The following is a 17,240-nucleotide window of genomic DNA, read 5'->3' as shown; positions in this document are numbered from 1 at the left end:
GCTCGCTGGGCCGCAGGCGGCGCCCGGGAGAGAGGGAGGAGGCGGAGGAGGAGGAGAGGCGGATGGAGGAGGAGGATGGCCCCGCAGAGTGGAGCGGTTGTCCGGGGAGACGGTTGCTAGGCGACGAGGATGAAGCGGCAGGAGCTGGGAGTGAGGGGCGGCCTCCTGCAGGGAGGGAGACACCGAGAGGGGCGTGAGGGACGGCGTGCCGCTGTTGCCGCTGCTGCTGCACACCGCACGCACCGCACGCACCACACACGCACGCAAACCCATACACTCACACACCACGCACCACACCCCCCACGAACCCGTACACTCACACCCTCACACACCACACCCCCCACGAACCCATACACTCACACCCTCACACACCACGCACCACACCCCCCACGAACCCATACACTCACACCCTCACACACCACGCACCACACCCCCACGAACCCATACACTCACACACCACGCACCACACGCACACACCCCCCCACGAACCCAGACACTCACACACTCACACACCACGCACCACACGCACACACCCCCCGCAAACCCATACACTCACACCCTCACACACCATGCACCACACGCACACACCCCCCACGAACCCAGACATTCACACACCACGCACCACACGCACACACCCCCCGCAAACCCATACACTCACACACCACGTACCACACGCACACACCCCCGACAAACCCATACACTCACACCCTCACACACCACGCATCACACCACACTCCACCACCTCATTGACGACGTTCACCCGACACCATAAACCCATGCATTTCACGCACACCCTCACACACCACGCACAGGCCAAAACTCACCACGTACACACCATGTAGACTACACAGCACCAACACCTATAACCACCACATGCACGACGTGCACAGACCACACAAACCCCGCACAACGTGTACACAGCACACCGCTATACACCCCACCCAACGTACACAGCCGCACCCCGACACAATGCACGCCACACCAAGCACCACAACCACAAGACAAAGATCCTCCGTACACTATAGACAAAGCACATGTTGGGGCAAGTGCTGTTAGCGAGCACCTATGAAGGCCGGCACGGCACACGAGGGGTGAGTCACCAGCACCACCACGCTCTGCCGCCTTTGTCTCCCTAGTGGCGATGTTTATACACCAGGTACTCATTTGAGGCTGAGTAGACTTAGGGGTGGCCCAGGACCGGTTAAGATAATCGTCACCTGCGCTGGTGGCCGCGATCGGGAATCGAACTCGCGCCGAGCAGCGCTCTGACCGCATCCTGTCGCGACAACCACGAAACTTTACAATCGCAGAACCACACAAACTTACACACCACACACCACACTAAACCTCACCTCACACACACAAACTTACACACACGACACTAAACCTCAACCACACACAAACTTACACACCACACCACACTAAAACTCAAACACACACAAACTTACACACACACTCCACACTAAACCTCAAACACACACACACACACACAAACTTACACACACACACCACACTAAAACTCAAACACACACAAACTTACACACACACACCACACTAAACCTCAAACACACACAAACTTACACACACACCACACTAAACCTCAAACACACACACACACACAAACTTACACACACACACCACACTAAACCTCAAACACACACAAACTTACACACACACCACACTAAACCTCAACCACACACACAAACTTACACACACACCACACTAAACCTCAACCACACACACAAACTTACACACACACCACACTAAACCTCAACCACACACACAAACTTACACACACACCACACTAAACCTTACCACACACACACAAACTTACACACACACCACACTAAACCTCAACCACACACAAACTTACACACACACCACACTAAACCTCAACCACACACACAAACTTACACACACACCACACTAAACCTCAACCACACACACAAACTTACACACACACACACCACACTAAACCTCAATCACACACACAAACTTACACACACACCACACTAAACCTCAACCACACACACAAACTTACACACACACACACCACACTAAACCTCAATCACACACACAAACTTACACACACACCACACTAAACCTCAACCACACACACAAACTTACACACACACCACACTAAACCTCAACCACACACACACAAACTTACACACATCACACCACACTAAACCTTACCACACACACACAAACTTACACACACACCACACTAAACCTCAACCACACACACACAAACTTACACACACACCACACTAAACCTTACCACACACACACAAACTTACACACCACACCACACTAAACCTTACCACACACACACAAACTTACACACCACACTAAACCTTACCACACACACACCAAACCCTACCTCAACCTCACGCAAACTTACACACACACACACCACACTAAACCTCAACCACACACACAAACTTACACACACACACCACACACACACAAACTTACACACCACACCACACTAAACCTTACCACACACACAAACTTACACACACACACAACACTAAACCTCAAACACAAACACACAAACTTACACACCACACAAAACCTCAAACACACGCAAACTTACACACCACACCACACTAAACCTCAACCACACACAAACTTCCACCCCACACTAAACCTTACCACACACACACCACACTAAACCAAACTTTACCACACACACACACCAAACTTTACCACAACCACACACCAAACCTTACCACAACCACACACCAAACTTACCACAACCACACACCAACCCTTACCACAACCTCACACCAACCCTTACGACACACACCAAACCTTACCACAACCACACACACCAAACTTTACCACAACCACACACCAACCCTTACCACAACCTCACACCAACCACACACACCAAACCTTACCACACACACCAACCCTTACCACAGCCACACACCAAACCTTACCACAACCACACACACCAAACCTTACCACATACACACACCAAACCTTACCACACACACTAAACTTTACCACAAACACACACCAAACCTTACCACAACCACACACACCAAACCTTACCACACACACTAAACTTTACCACACACACTAAACTTTACCACACACACAAACACCAAACCTTACCACACACACACACCAAACCTTACCACAACCACACACACCAAACCTTACCACAACCACACACACCAAACCTTACCACAACCACACACACCAAACCTTACCACAACCACACACACCAAACCTTACCACAACCACACACACCAAACCTTACCACAACCACACACACCAAACCTTACCACACACACCCCAAACCTTACCACACACACACACACACACCAAACCTTACCACACACACACACACACCAAACCTTACCACAACCACACACACCAAACCTTACCACAACCACACACACCAAACCTTACCACAACCACACACACTAAACCTTACCACAACCACACACACCAAACCTTACCACACACACCCCAAACCTTACCACACACACACACACCCCAAACCTTACCACACACACACACCAAACCTTACCACACACACCAAACCTTACCACACACACCAAACCTTACCACACACACACACCAAACTTACCACACACACCAAACCTTACCACACACACACACCAAACTTACCACACACACACCAAACCTTACCACACACACACACCAAACCTTACCACACACACTAAACTTTACCACAAACACAAACCAACCCTTACCACAACCACACACACCAAACCTTACCACAACCACACACACCAAACCTTACCACACACACTAAACTTTACCACACACACACACCAAACCTTACCACAACCACACACACTAAACTTTACCACAACCACACACACCAAACTTACTACACACACACACACCAAACCTTACCACACACACACACCAAACCTTACCACAACCACACACACCAAACCTTACCACAACCACACACACCAAACCTTACCACACACACTAAACTTTACCACACACACACACCAAACTTTACCACAACCACACACACCAAACCTTACCACAACCACACACACCAAACTTTACCACAAACACACACCAACCCTTACCACAACCACACACACCAAACTTTACCACACACACACACCAAACGTTACCACAACCACACACACCAAACCTTACCACAACCACACACACCAAACCTTACCACAACCACACACACCAAACCTTACCACAACCACACACACCAAACCTTACCACAACCACACACACCAAACCTTACCACAACCACACACACCAAACCTTACCACACACACCCCAAACCTTACCACACACACACACACACACCAAACCTTACCACACACACACACACACCAAACCTTACCACAACCACACACACCAAACCTTACCACAACCACACACACCAAACCTTACCACAACCACACACACTAAACCTTACCACAACCACACACACCAAACCTTACCACACACACCCCAAACCTTACCACACACACACACACCCCAAACCTTACCACACACACACACCAAACCTTACCACACACACCAAACCTTACCACACACACCAAACCTTACCACACACACACACCAAACTTTACCACACACACCAAACCTTACCACACACACACACCAAACTTTACCACACACACACCAAACCTTACCACACACACACACCAAACCTTACCACATACACACACCAAACCTTACCACACACACTAAACTTTACCACAAACACAAACCAACCCTTACCACAACCACACACACCAAACCTTACCACAACCACACACACCAAACCTTACCACACACACTAAACTTTACCACACACACACACCAAACCTTACCACAACCACACACACTAAACTTTACCACAACCACACACACCAAACTTTACTACACACACACACACCAAACCTTACCACACACACACACCAAACCTTACCACAACCACACACACCAAACCTTACCACAACCACACACACCAAACCTTACCACACACACTAAACTTTACCACACACACACACCAAACTTTACCACAACCACACACACCAAACCTTACCACAACCACACACACCAAACTTTACCACAAACACACACCAACCCTTACCACAACCACACACACCAAACTTTACCACACACACACACCAAACGTTACCACAACCACACACACCAAACCTTACCACAAACACACACCACCCCTTACCACAACCACACACGAAACCTTACCACAACCACACACCAAACTTTACCACACACACACACCAAACCTTACCACACACACACTAAACTTTACCACAAACACACACACCAAACTTTACCACAAACACACACACCAAACCTTACCACACACACACACCAAACCTAACCACACACACACACACACCAAACCTTACCACACACACACACACCAAACCTTACCACACACACACACACACCAAACCTTACCACACACACCAAACCTTACAACACACACACACACCAAACCTTACCACACACACACACCAAACCTTACCACACAAACACACCAAACCTTACCACACAAACACACCAAACCTTACCACACACACACACCAAACCTTACCACACACACCAAACCTTACCACACACACACACCCCAAACCTTACCACACACACACACCAAACCTTACCACACACACACACACCAAACCTTACCACACACACCAAACCTTACCATACACACCAAACCTTACCACACACACACACCAAACTTTACCACACACACACACACACACACCAAACCTTACCACACACACACACCAAACCTTACCACATACACACACCAAACCTTACCACAAACACTAAACTTTACCACAAACACACACCAACCCTTACCACAACCACACACACCAAACCTTACCACAACCACACACACCAAACCTTACCACACACACTAAACTTTACCACACACACACACCAAACCTTACCACAACCACACACACCAAACCTTACCACAAACACACACCACCCCTTACCACAACCACACACGAAACCTTACCACAACCACACACCAAACTTTACCACACACACACACCAAACCTTACCACAACCACACACACCAAACCTTACCACAACCACACACACCAAACCTTACCACAACCACACACACCAAACCTTACCACAACCACACACACCAAACCTTACCACACACACTAAACTTTACCACAAACACACACCAACCCTTACCATAACCACACACACCAAACCTTACCACAACCACACACCAAACTTTACCACAAACACACACCAACCCTTACCATAACCACACACACCAACCTTTACCACAACCACACACCAAACTTTACCACAACCACACACCAAACTTTACCACAACCACACACCAAACTTTACCACAACCACACACCAAACTTTACCACACACACTAAACTTTACCACAAACACACACACTAAACTTTACCACAACCACACACACCAAACCTTACCACACACACACTAAACTTTACCACAAACACACACACTAAACTTTACCACAATCACACACACTAACCTTACCACAACCACACACCAAACTTACCACAATCACACACCAAACCTTACCACAATCACACACCAAACCTTACCACACACACCAAACCTTACCACACACACACACCAAACCTTACCACACACACACCAAACCTTACCACACACACACACCAAACTTTACCACACACACACACCAAACCTTACCACACACACCAAACCTTACCACACACACACACACCAAACTTTACCACACACACCAAACCTTACCACACACACACACACCAAACCTTACCACACACACCAAACCTTACCACACACACACACCAAACTTTACCACACACACCAAACCTTACCACACACACACACCAAACCTTACCACACACACCAAACCTTACCACACACACCAAACCTTACCACACACACACACACCAAACCTTACCACACACACACCAAACCTTACCACACACACCAAACTTTACCACACACACACACCAAACTTTACCACACACACACACCAAACCTTACCACACACACCAAACCTTACCACACACACACACACCAAACTTTACCACACACACCAAACCTTACCACACACACACACACCAAACTTTACCACACACACACCAAACCTTACCACACACACCAAACCTTACCACACACACACACACCAAACTTTACCACACACACACTAAACCTTACCACGCACACTAAACCTTTCCACACACACCAAACCTTACCACACACACACACCAAACCTTACCACACACACACACACACACACCAAACTTTACCACACACACCAAACCTTACCACACACACCAAACCTTACCACACACACACACCAAACTTTACCACACACACACTAAACCTTACCACGCACACTAAACCTTACCACACACACCAAACCTTACCACACACACACACACACCAAACCTTACCACACACACACACACCAAACTTTACCACACACACACTAAACCTTACCACACACACTAAACCTTACCACACACACTAAACCTTACCACACACACCAAACCTTACCACACACACACACCAAACCTTACCACACACACTAAACTTTACCACACACACCAAACCTTACCACACACACACACCAAACCTTACCACACACACCAAACCTTACCACACACACCAAACCTTACCACACACACCAAACCTTACCACACACACACCAAACTTTACCACACACACACACCAAACTTTACCACACACACACACCAAACCTTACCACACACACCAAACCTTACCACACACACACACACCAAACTTTACCACACACACCAAACCTTACCACACACACACACCAAACTTTACCACACACACACACACCAAACCTTACCACACACACCAAACCTTACCACACACACACCAAACTTTACCACACACACACTAAACCTTACCACGCACACTAAACCTTACCACACACACCAAACCTTACCACACACACACCAAACCTTACCACACACACACACACCAAACTTTACCACACACACCAAACCTTACCACACACACACACACCAAACTTTACCACACACACACTAAACCTTACCACGCACACTAAACCTTACCACACACACCAAACCTTACCACACACACACCAAACCTTACCACACACACACACACCAAACTTTACCACACACACAGCCCACGCTCCCTCACCTGCCCCACTGCGTATCACCCCCGAGCCCGCGCGGGGTGCCCGCGGGCCCCGCGTCGGCTCTACCCCCCCCCCCCCGCATGTCCCCGCTGCTCGGGGCTCCCGAGGAGGCCCGACGAGGTCCCCAGAGAACCCCGAGGAGGGCCCGAGGAAGCCCGAGGAGGCCCGAGGAGGCCCCGAGTGAACCCGAGTGAGCTCTGGCGAGTCGCGAAACCCCGCGGGAGGGCCCCGTGGCTCTCCCTGCGCGAGGGGGAGGGGCCCGTGGAGCCCGAGGGGGAGGGGGCCCGAGGGGGCGGGGGCCCGAGGGGGAGGGGGCCCGAGGGGGAGGGGCCCGAGGGGGAGGGGCCCGAGGGGGAGGGGGCCCGAGGAGGAGGGGCCCGAGGGGGAGGGGTCACGTGGTGTGTGTGCTTTGGATCTGTGTGCGAGGAATTGATATCTGGTGTTGATACAATGGGAGGCTGATCGATACCCGGGTGCGGTCGAGGGATGGCTCCCTATTGGTCAACCATGTAATGTATGTCGGTGATCTGTGTGATTGCTGCTCACTCAGATGAGGAGTTGGATGCGCTGCTGCCGAATCTGGCTGGAGTGTGCCACTAAGAGGTGGGTTCTTAACCATCAGCCCCACCAAAACTAAGCACATGCCTGGGTATTTTGTTCCACCAAACACGCCACCCCTCCCCCTTTGGTGATGGAGTAATTGTGGAGAGAGTTTCTAATACCTGGGCAGTGTGCGTATGACCAGCTCCGGTTTGACAACAGATGCCTCCACTCCGAATCATTCGGGCGGCATATTTTCATCGGCTGCTCTATGCTGTGTGGAAGCTACCTGGTCTGTCGCTCCGCACAAAGCTTCGGGTGTTCTGGGCCACAGTCATTCCCTCCCTTCTCTACGCTTGTGAAACATGGACCCCTCTCATGGAACATCTGCGCCAGTTAGAAACACTCAGGCTGCCATGCCTATGTTCCATCCTGGGTTTAACCTGCAGGCTGGATTGTGTGAGGAGCTCACAAATCCTTGACATATCTGGACAAATTCCCATCAGTGAACTCCTCCGGCAGGCAAGGCTGCGTTGGCTGGGTCATGTAGCCCGCATGCCCAGCCACCGCATGCCCAAACAGCTTTTGTTTGGCCGAATAGAGGGGGCCAAACGGACACGACATGGGCTAGAGAAGAGATGGAGTGATGTGGTACGGAAGGACGTGGAGCTGAGTGGACTTGCCGATGACTGGTACCAGCAGTGTCAAGATCGGCCTCTGTGGAGGAGGCTCGTGAAGGACGCTGCTACTGGGCAGTTGGAGGCAGTCGCCCTCCAGCAACAACGGAGGGCGGAGGAGCGACGCTCCAACAACAAGCGGGGCACTGGGCTGATAAAGCACAGCAAGTTGGCACAGTGGGGGTACAGGTGATGCAATTACCAGTCATCTCAGTCAGCCAACCCATGGCACCTGGGTCTGTCACTCTGTCCTGAAACATGCCAGCGAGCCCTCGACACTTCACGTGGCCTCAAAGTGCACCTGGTCTGGCACAGACGCCGTGGTGACGTCACCGTCACTGAGTGGCGAATGGCGGGGTGTTGGTAATGGACCCTCAAAGTGCACCTAGCCTGGCACAAGCACTGAGTGTAGTTGTTTTTGTGGACACGTGCGAGTGGGTGTACGGGTGGGGAGCGGTCGTGGAGCGGTTCGCGCGCCACCCGGGTTCGATTCCTGCTCAGGGCCAATAACAGTGACGATTTTCCGAACCGGTCCTGGGCCTCCCCGAGGTCGACTCAGCCTCAAATGAGTACCTGGTGCAGTGTTAAATATCGCCGCTAGGGAGACAAAGGCGGTCGGGCGTGAGGCTGGCCACCGACCCCTTCATAGGCGCTCGCTCACAGCACTTGCCCCAAAAGTCTGTTAAGGCTACACGGGGGATCTTTGTCTTGTGCGTGGGTAGAGGTGTGAGGTCGCGTGGGCGTGCGACCGTGTGTGCTCAATAGGCGTGTGTGTTAAACAGGTGTAGGTGTTATACAGGTGTAGGTGTGTGTGTGTGTATTAAACAGCTGTAGGTGTGTGTGTGTGTATTAAACAGCTGTAGGTGTGTGTGTGCTCAACAGGTGAGTGTTATACAGGTGTGTGTGTTATACAGGTGAGTCTTCTTGGTTCTTTCGGTAAAGTCACGTAGAAGGGAAGTAATAAAATAATAAAAATAAAACATAATAAAATTATTCTCACGACGTTTCGGCCACAACGCAAGCAGCCGTCCTCAGGTGAAAACCAGGTCAGTCGAGGCGACAGAGTCTGAATGAAACAGCACACGAGCTTGGAGCATCTATATAAGCTGGGCGCCTTGACAAAGGAATTTGCATATCAAGAGGAATTTAGCATATTTATGGGAAATGTAGGAATGTGATTAGCACTACATATGCATGTGCATTATGCAGGATTGACAGCATCAAAGGGAGCTGCAGTTGCTGCTGCTGCTGCTGCAGTTTCTGCTGCTGCAGTTGCTGCTGCTGCAGTTGCTGCTGCTGCAGTTGCTGCTGCTGAAGTTTCTGCTGCTGCTGCAGTTTCTGCTGCTGCTGCAGTTGCTGCTGCTGCAGTTGCTGCTGCTGCAGTTGCTGCTGCTGCAGTTGCTGCTGCTGCAGTTGCTGCTGCTGCTGAAGTTTCTGCTGCTGCTGCAGTTGCTGCTGCTGCTGCAGTTGCTGCCTTATCCATTTTAATATAACACTATGAATTATTCTACCCACCCTAATGTGTATCACACTGCTATATATTTACTATACAATTACGACACCATACATTACTCTGCCCACTGCACCATGCCAGTGAGTGGAACGCGGTCTGAAATTCACCGTAAACGTGAACACAATCAGTTAAGATCCGAAATGGTTTATTACGTCCTTCCAATGATTGCTAAGCCAGAATCCATCTTCTCGGTTGAAATTGTCTCTGTGTTTGTATATGTGGATCGCCTCATGAACGAATCTCTCATGATAGCCAGATGGCTTGCAGAGAAATTTGAGACTGACGCCATCAAGACTGCCACTCTACGCCCGACCTTATGGAAGAGGTACGTAGATGACACTTTTGTCATCTGGCCACATGGCCTTACCACAACCACACACACCAAACCTTACCACAACCACACACACCAAACCTTACCACACACACTAAACTTTACCACACACACACACCAAACTTTACCACAACCACACACACCAAACCTTACCACAACCACACACACCAAACTTTACCACAAACACACACCAACCCTTACCACAACCACACACACCAAACTTTACCACACACACACACCAAACGTTACCACAACCACACACACCAAACCTTACCACAACCACACACACCAAACCTTACCACAACCACACACACCAAACCTTACCACAACCACACACACCAAACCTTACCACAACCACACACACCAAACCTTACCACAACCACACACACCAAACCTTACCACACACACCCCAAACCTTACCACACACACACACACACACCAAACCTTACCACACACACACACACCAAACCTTACCACAACCACACACACCAAACCTTACCACAACCACACACACCAAACCTTACCACAACCACACACACTAAACCTTACCACAACCACACACACCAAACCTTACCACACACACCCCAAACCTTACCACACACACACACACCCCAAACCTTACCACACACACACACCAAACCTTACCACACACACCAAACCTTACCACACACACCAAACCTTACCACACACACACACCAAACTTTACCACACACACCAAACCTTACCACACACACACACCAAACTTTACCACACACACACCAAACCTTACCACACACACACACCAAACCTTACCACATACACACACCAAACCTTACCACACACACTAAACTTTACCACAAACACAAACCAACCCTTACCACAACCACACACACCAAACCTTACCACAACCACACACACCAAACCTTACCACACACACTAAACTTTACCACACACACACACCAAACCTTACCACAACCACACACACTAAACTTTACCACAACCACACACACCAAACTTTACTACACACACACACACCAAACCTTACCACACACACACACCAAACCTTACCACAACCACACACACCAAACCTTACCACAACCACACACACCAAACCTTACCACACACACTAAACTTTACCACACACACACACCAAACTTTACCACAACCACACACACCAAACCTTACCACAACCACACACACCAAACTTTACCACAAACACACACCAACCCTTACCACAACCACACACACCAAACTTTACCACACACACACACCAAACGTTACCACAACCACACACACCAAACCTTACCACAAACACACACCACCCCTTACCACAACCACACACGAAACCTTACCACAACCACACACCAAACTTTACCACACACACACACCAAACCTTACCACACACACACTAAACTTTACCACAAACACACACACCAAACTTTACCACAAACACACACACCAAACCTTACCACACACACACACCAAACCTAACCACACACACACACACACCAAACCTTACCACACACACACACACCAAACCTTACCACACACACACACACACCAAACCTTACCACACACACCAAACCTTACAACACACACACACACCAAACCTTACCACACACACACACCAAACCTTACCACACAAACACACCAAACCTTACCACACAAACACACCAAACCTTACCACACACACACACCAAACCTTACCACACACACCAAACCTTACCACACACACACACCCCAAACCTTACCACACACACACACCAAACCTTACCACACACACACACACCAAACCTTACCACACACACCAAACCTTACCATACACACCAAACCTTACCACACACACACACCAAACTTTACCACACACACACACACACACACCAAACCTTACCACACACACACACCAAACCTTACCACATACACACACCAAACCTTACCACAAACACTAAACTTTACCACAAACACACACCAACCCTTACCACAACCACACACACCAAACCTTACCACAACCACACACACCAAACCTTACCACACACACTAAACTTTACCACACACACACACCAAACCTTACCACAACCACACACACCAAACCTTACCACAAACACACACCACCCCTTACCACAACCACACACGAAACCTTACCACAACCACACACCAAACTTTACCACACACACACACCAAACCTTACCACAACCACACACACCAAACCTTACCACAACCACACACACCAAACCTTACCACAACCACACACACCAAACCTTACCACAACCACACACACCAAACCTTACCACACACACTAAACTTTACCACAAACACACACCAACCCTTACCATAACCACACACACCAAACCTTACCACAACCACACACCAAACTTTACCACAAACACACACCAACCCTTACCATAACCACACACACCAACCTTTACCACAACCACACACCAAACTTTACCACAACCACACACCAAACTTTACCACAACCACACACCAAACTTTACCACAACCACACACCAAACTTTACCACACACACTAAACTTTACCACAAACACACACACTAAACTTTACCACAACCACACACACCAAACCTTACCACACACACACTAAACTTTACCACAAACACACACACTAAACTTTACCACAATCACACACACTAAACCTTACCACAACCACACACCAAACTTTACCACAATCACACACCAAACCTTACCACAATCACACACCAAACCTTACCACACACACCAAACCTTACCACACACACACACCAAACCTTACCACACACACACCAAACCTTACCACACACACACACCAAACTTTACCACACACACACACCAAACCTTACCACACACACCAAACCTTACCACACACACACACACCAAACTTTACCACACACACCAAACCTTACCACACACACACACACCAAACCTTACCACACACACCAAACCTTACCACACACACACACCAAACTTTACCACACACACCAAACCTTACCACACACACACACCAAACCTTACCACACACACCAAACCTTACCACACACACCAAACCTTACCACACACACACACACCAAACCTTACCACACACACACCAAACCTTACCACACACACCAAACTTTACCACACACACACACCAAACTTTACCACACACACACACCAAACCTTACCACACACACCAAACCTTACCACACACACACACACCAAACTTTACCACACACACCAAACCTTACCACACACACACACACCAAACTTTACCACACACACACCAAACCTTACCACACACACCAAACCTTACCACACACACACACACCAAACTTTACCACACACACACTAAACCTTACCACGCACACTAAACCTTTCCACACACACCAAACCTTACCACACACACACACCAAACCTTACCACACACACACACACACACACCAAACTTTACCACACACACCAAACCTTACCACACACACCAAACCTTACCACACACACACACCAAACTTTACCACACACACACTAAACCTTACCACGCACACTAAACCTTACCACACACACCAAACCTTACCACACACACACACACACCAAACCTTACCACACACACACACACCAAACTTTACCACACACACACTAAACCTTACCACACACACTAAACCTTACCACACACACTAAACCTTACCACACACACCAAACCTTACCACACACACACACCAAACCTTACCACACACACTAAACTTTACCACACACACCAAACCTTACCACACACACACACCAAACCTTACCACACACACCAAACCTTACCACACACACCAAACCTTACCACACACACCAAACCTTACCACACACACACCAAACTTTACCACACACACACACCAAACTTTACCACACACACACACCAAACCTTACCACACACACCAAACCTTACCACACACACACACACCAAACTTTACCACACACACCAAACCTTACCACACACACACACCAAACTTTACCACACACACACACACCAAACCTTACCACACACACCAAACCTTACCACACACACACCAAACTTTACCACACACACACTAAACCTTACCACGCACACTAAACCTTACCACACACACCAAACCTTACCACACACACACCAAACCTTACCACACACACACACACCAAACTTTACCACACACACCAAACCTTACCACACACACACACACCAAACTTTACCACACACACACTAAACCTTACCACGCACACTAAACCTTACCACACACACCAAACCTTACCACACACACACCAAACCTTACCACACACACACACACCAAACTTTACCACACACACAGCCCACGCTCCCTCACCTGCCCCACTGCGTATCACCCCCGAGCCCGCGCGGGGTGCCCGCGGGCCCCGCGTCGGCTCTACCCCCCCCCCCCCCGCATGTCCCCGCTGCTCGGGGCTCCCGAGGAGGCCCGACGAGGTCCCCAGAGAACCCCGAGGAGGGCCCGAGGAAGCCCGAGGAGGCCCGAGGAGGCCCCGAGTGAACCCGAGTGAGCTCTGGCGAGTCGCGAAACCCCGCGGGAGGGCCCCGTGGCTCTCCCTGCGCGAGGGGGAGGGGCCCGTGGAGCCCGAGGGGGAGGGGGCCCGAGGGGGCGGGGGCCCGAGGGGGAGGGGGCCCGAGGGGGAGGGGGCCCGAGGGGGAGGGGGCCCGAGGGGGAGGGGGCCCGAGGAGGAGGGGCCCGAGGGGGAGGGGTCACGTGGTGTGTGTGCTTTGGATCTGTGTGCGAGGAATTGATATCTGGTGTTGATACAATGGGAGGCTGATCGATACCCGGGTGCGGTCGAGGGATGGCTCCCTATTGGTCAACCATGTAATGTATGTCGGTGATCTGTGTGATTGCTGCTCACTCAGATGAGGAGTTGGATGCGCTGCTGCCGAATCTGGCTGGAGTGTGCCACTAAGAGGTGGGTTCTTAACCATCAGCCCCACCAAAACTAAGCACATGCCTGGGTATTTTGTTCCACCAAACACGCCACCCCTCCCCCTTTGGTGATGGAGTAATTGTGGAGAGAGTTTCTAATACCTGGGCAGTGTGCGTATGACCAGCTCCGGTTTGACAACAGATGCCTCCACTCCGAATCATTCGGGCGGCATATTTTCATCGGCTGCTCTATGCTGTGTGGAAGCTACCTGGTCTGTCGCTCCGCACAAAGCTTCGGGTGTTCTGGGCCACAGTCATTCCCTCCCTTCTCTACGCTTGTGAAACATGGACCCCTCTCATGGAACATCTGCGCCAGTTAGAAACACTCAGGCTGCCATGCCTATGTTCCATCCTGGGTTTAACCTGCAGGCTGGATTGTGTGAGGAGCTCACAAATCCTTGACATATCTGGACAAATTCCCATCAGTGAACTCCTCCGGCAGGCAAGGCTGCGTTGGCTGGGTCATGTAGCCCGCATGCCCAGCCACCGCATGCCCAAACAGCTTTTGTTTGGCCGAATAGAGGGGGCCAAACGGACACGACATGGGCTAGAGAAGAGATGGAGTGATGTGGTACGGAAGGACGTGGAGCTGAGTGGACTTGCCGATGACTGGTACCAGCAGTGTCAAGATCGGCCTCTGTGGAGGAGGCTCGTGAAGGACGCTGCTACTGGGCAGTTGGAGGCAGTCGCCCTCCAGCAACAACGGAGGGCGGAGGAGCGACGCTCCAACAACAAGCGGGGCACTGGGCTGATAAAGCACAGCAAGTTGGCACAGTGGGGGTACAGGTGATGCAATTACCAGTCATCTCAGTCAGCCAACCCATGGCACCTGGGTCTGTCACTCTGTCCTGAAACATGCCAGCGAGCCCTCGACACTTCACGTGGCCTCAAAGTGCACCTGGTCTGGCACAGACGCCGTGGTGACGTCACCGTCACTGAGTGGCGAATGGCGGGGTGTTGGTAATGGACCCTCAAAGTGCACCTAGCCTGGCACAAGCACTGAGTGTAGTTGTTTTTGTGGACACGTGCGAGTGGGTGTACGGGTGGGGAGCGGTCGTGGAGCGGTTCGCGCGCCACCCGGGTTCGATTCC

General features: G+C 50.1%; 1 long non-coding RNA gene across 1 annotated transcript; it reads left to right on the top strand.

Moving 5' to 3' along the window:
- Positions 1-75: 75 nt before the first annotated feature.
- On the top strand, positions 76-9,426 carry LOC144935377 (uncharacterized). The gene is made up of 3 exons (XR_013637306.1): positions 76-1,091; positions 8,727-8,779; positions 9,416-9,426. It is a non-coding gene; the product is annotated as an uncharacterized LOC144935377 (long non-coding RNA).
- Positions 9,427-17,240: the final 7,814 nt, after the last annotated feature.

Source organism: Lampetra fluviatilis, chromosome 13 (genome assembly GCF_964198595.1).
Source record: "Lampetra fluviatilis chromosome 13, kcLamFluv1.1, whole genome shotgun sequence".
NCBI lineage: Eukaryota > Metazoa > Chordata > Hyperoartia > Petromyzontiformes > Petromyzontidae > Lampetra > Lampetra fluviatilis.
The sequence above is the reverse complement of the archived record's forward strand: the minus strand, read 5'-3'. Positions and strand labels throughout refer to the sequence as shown.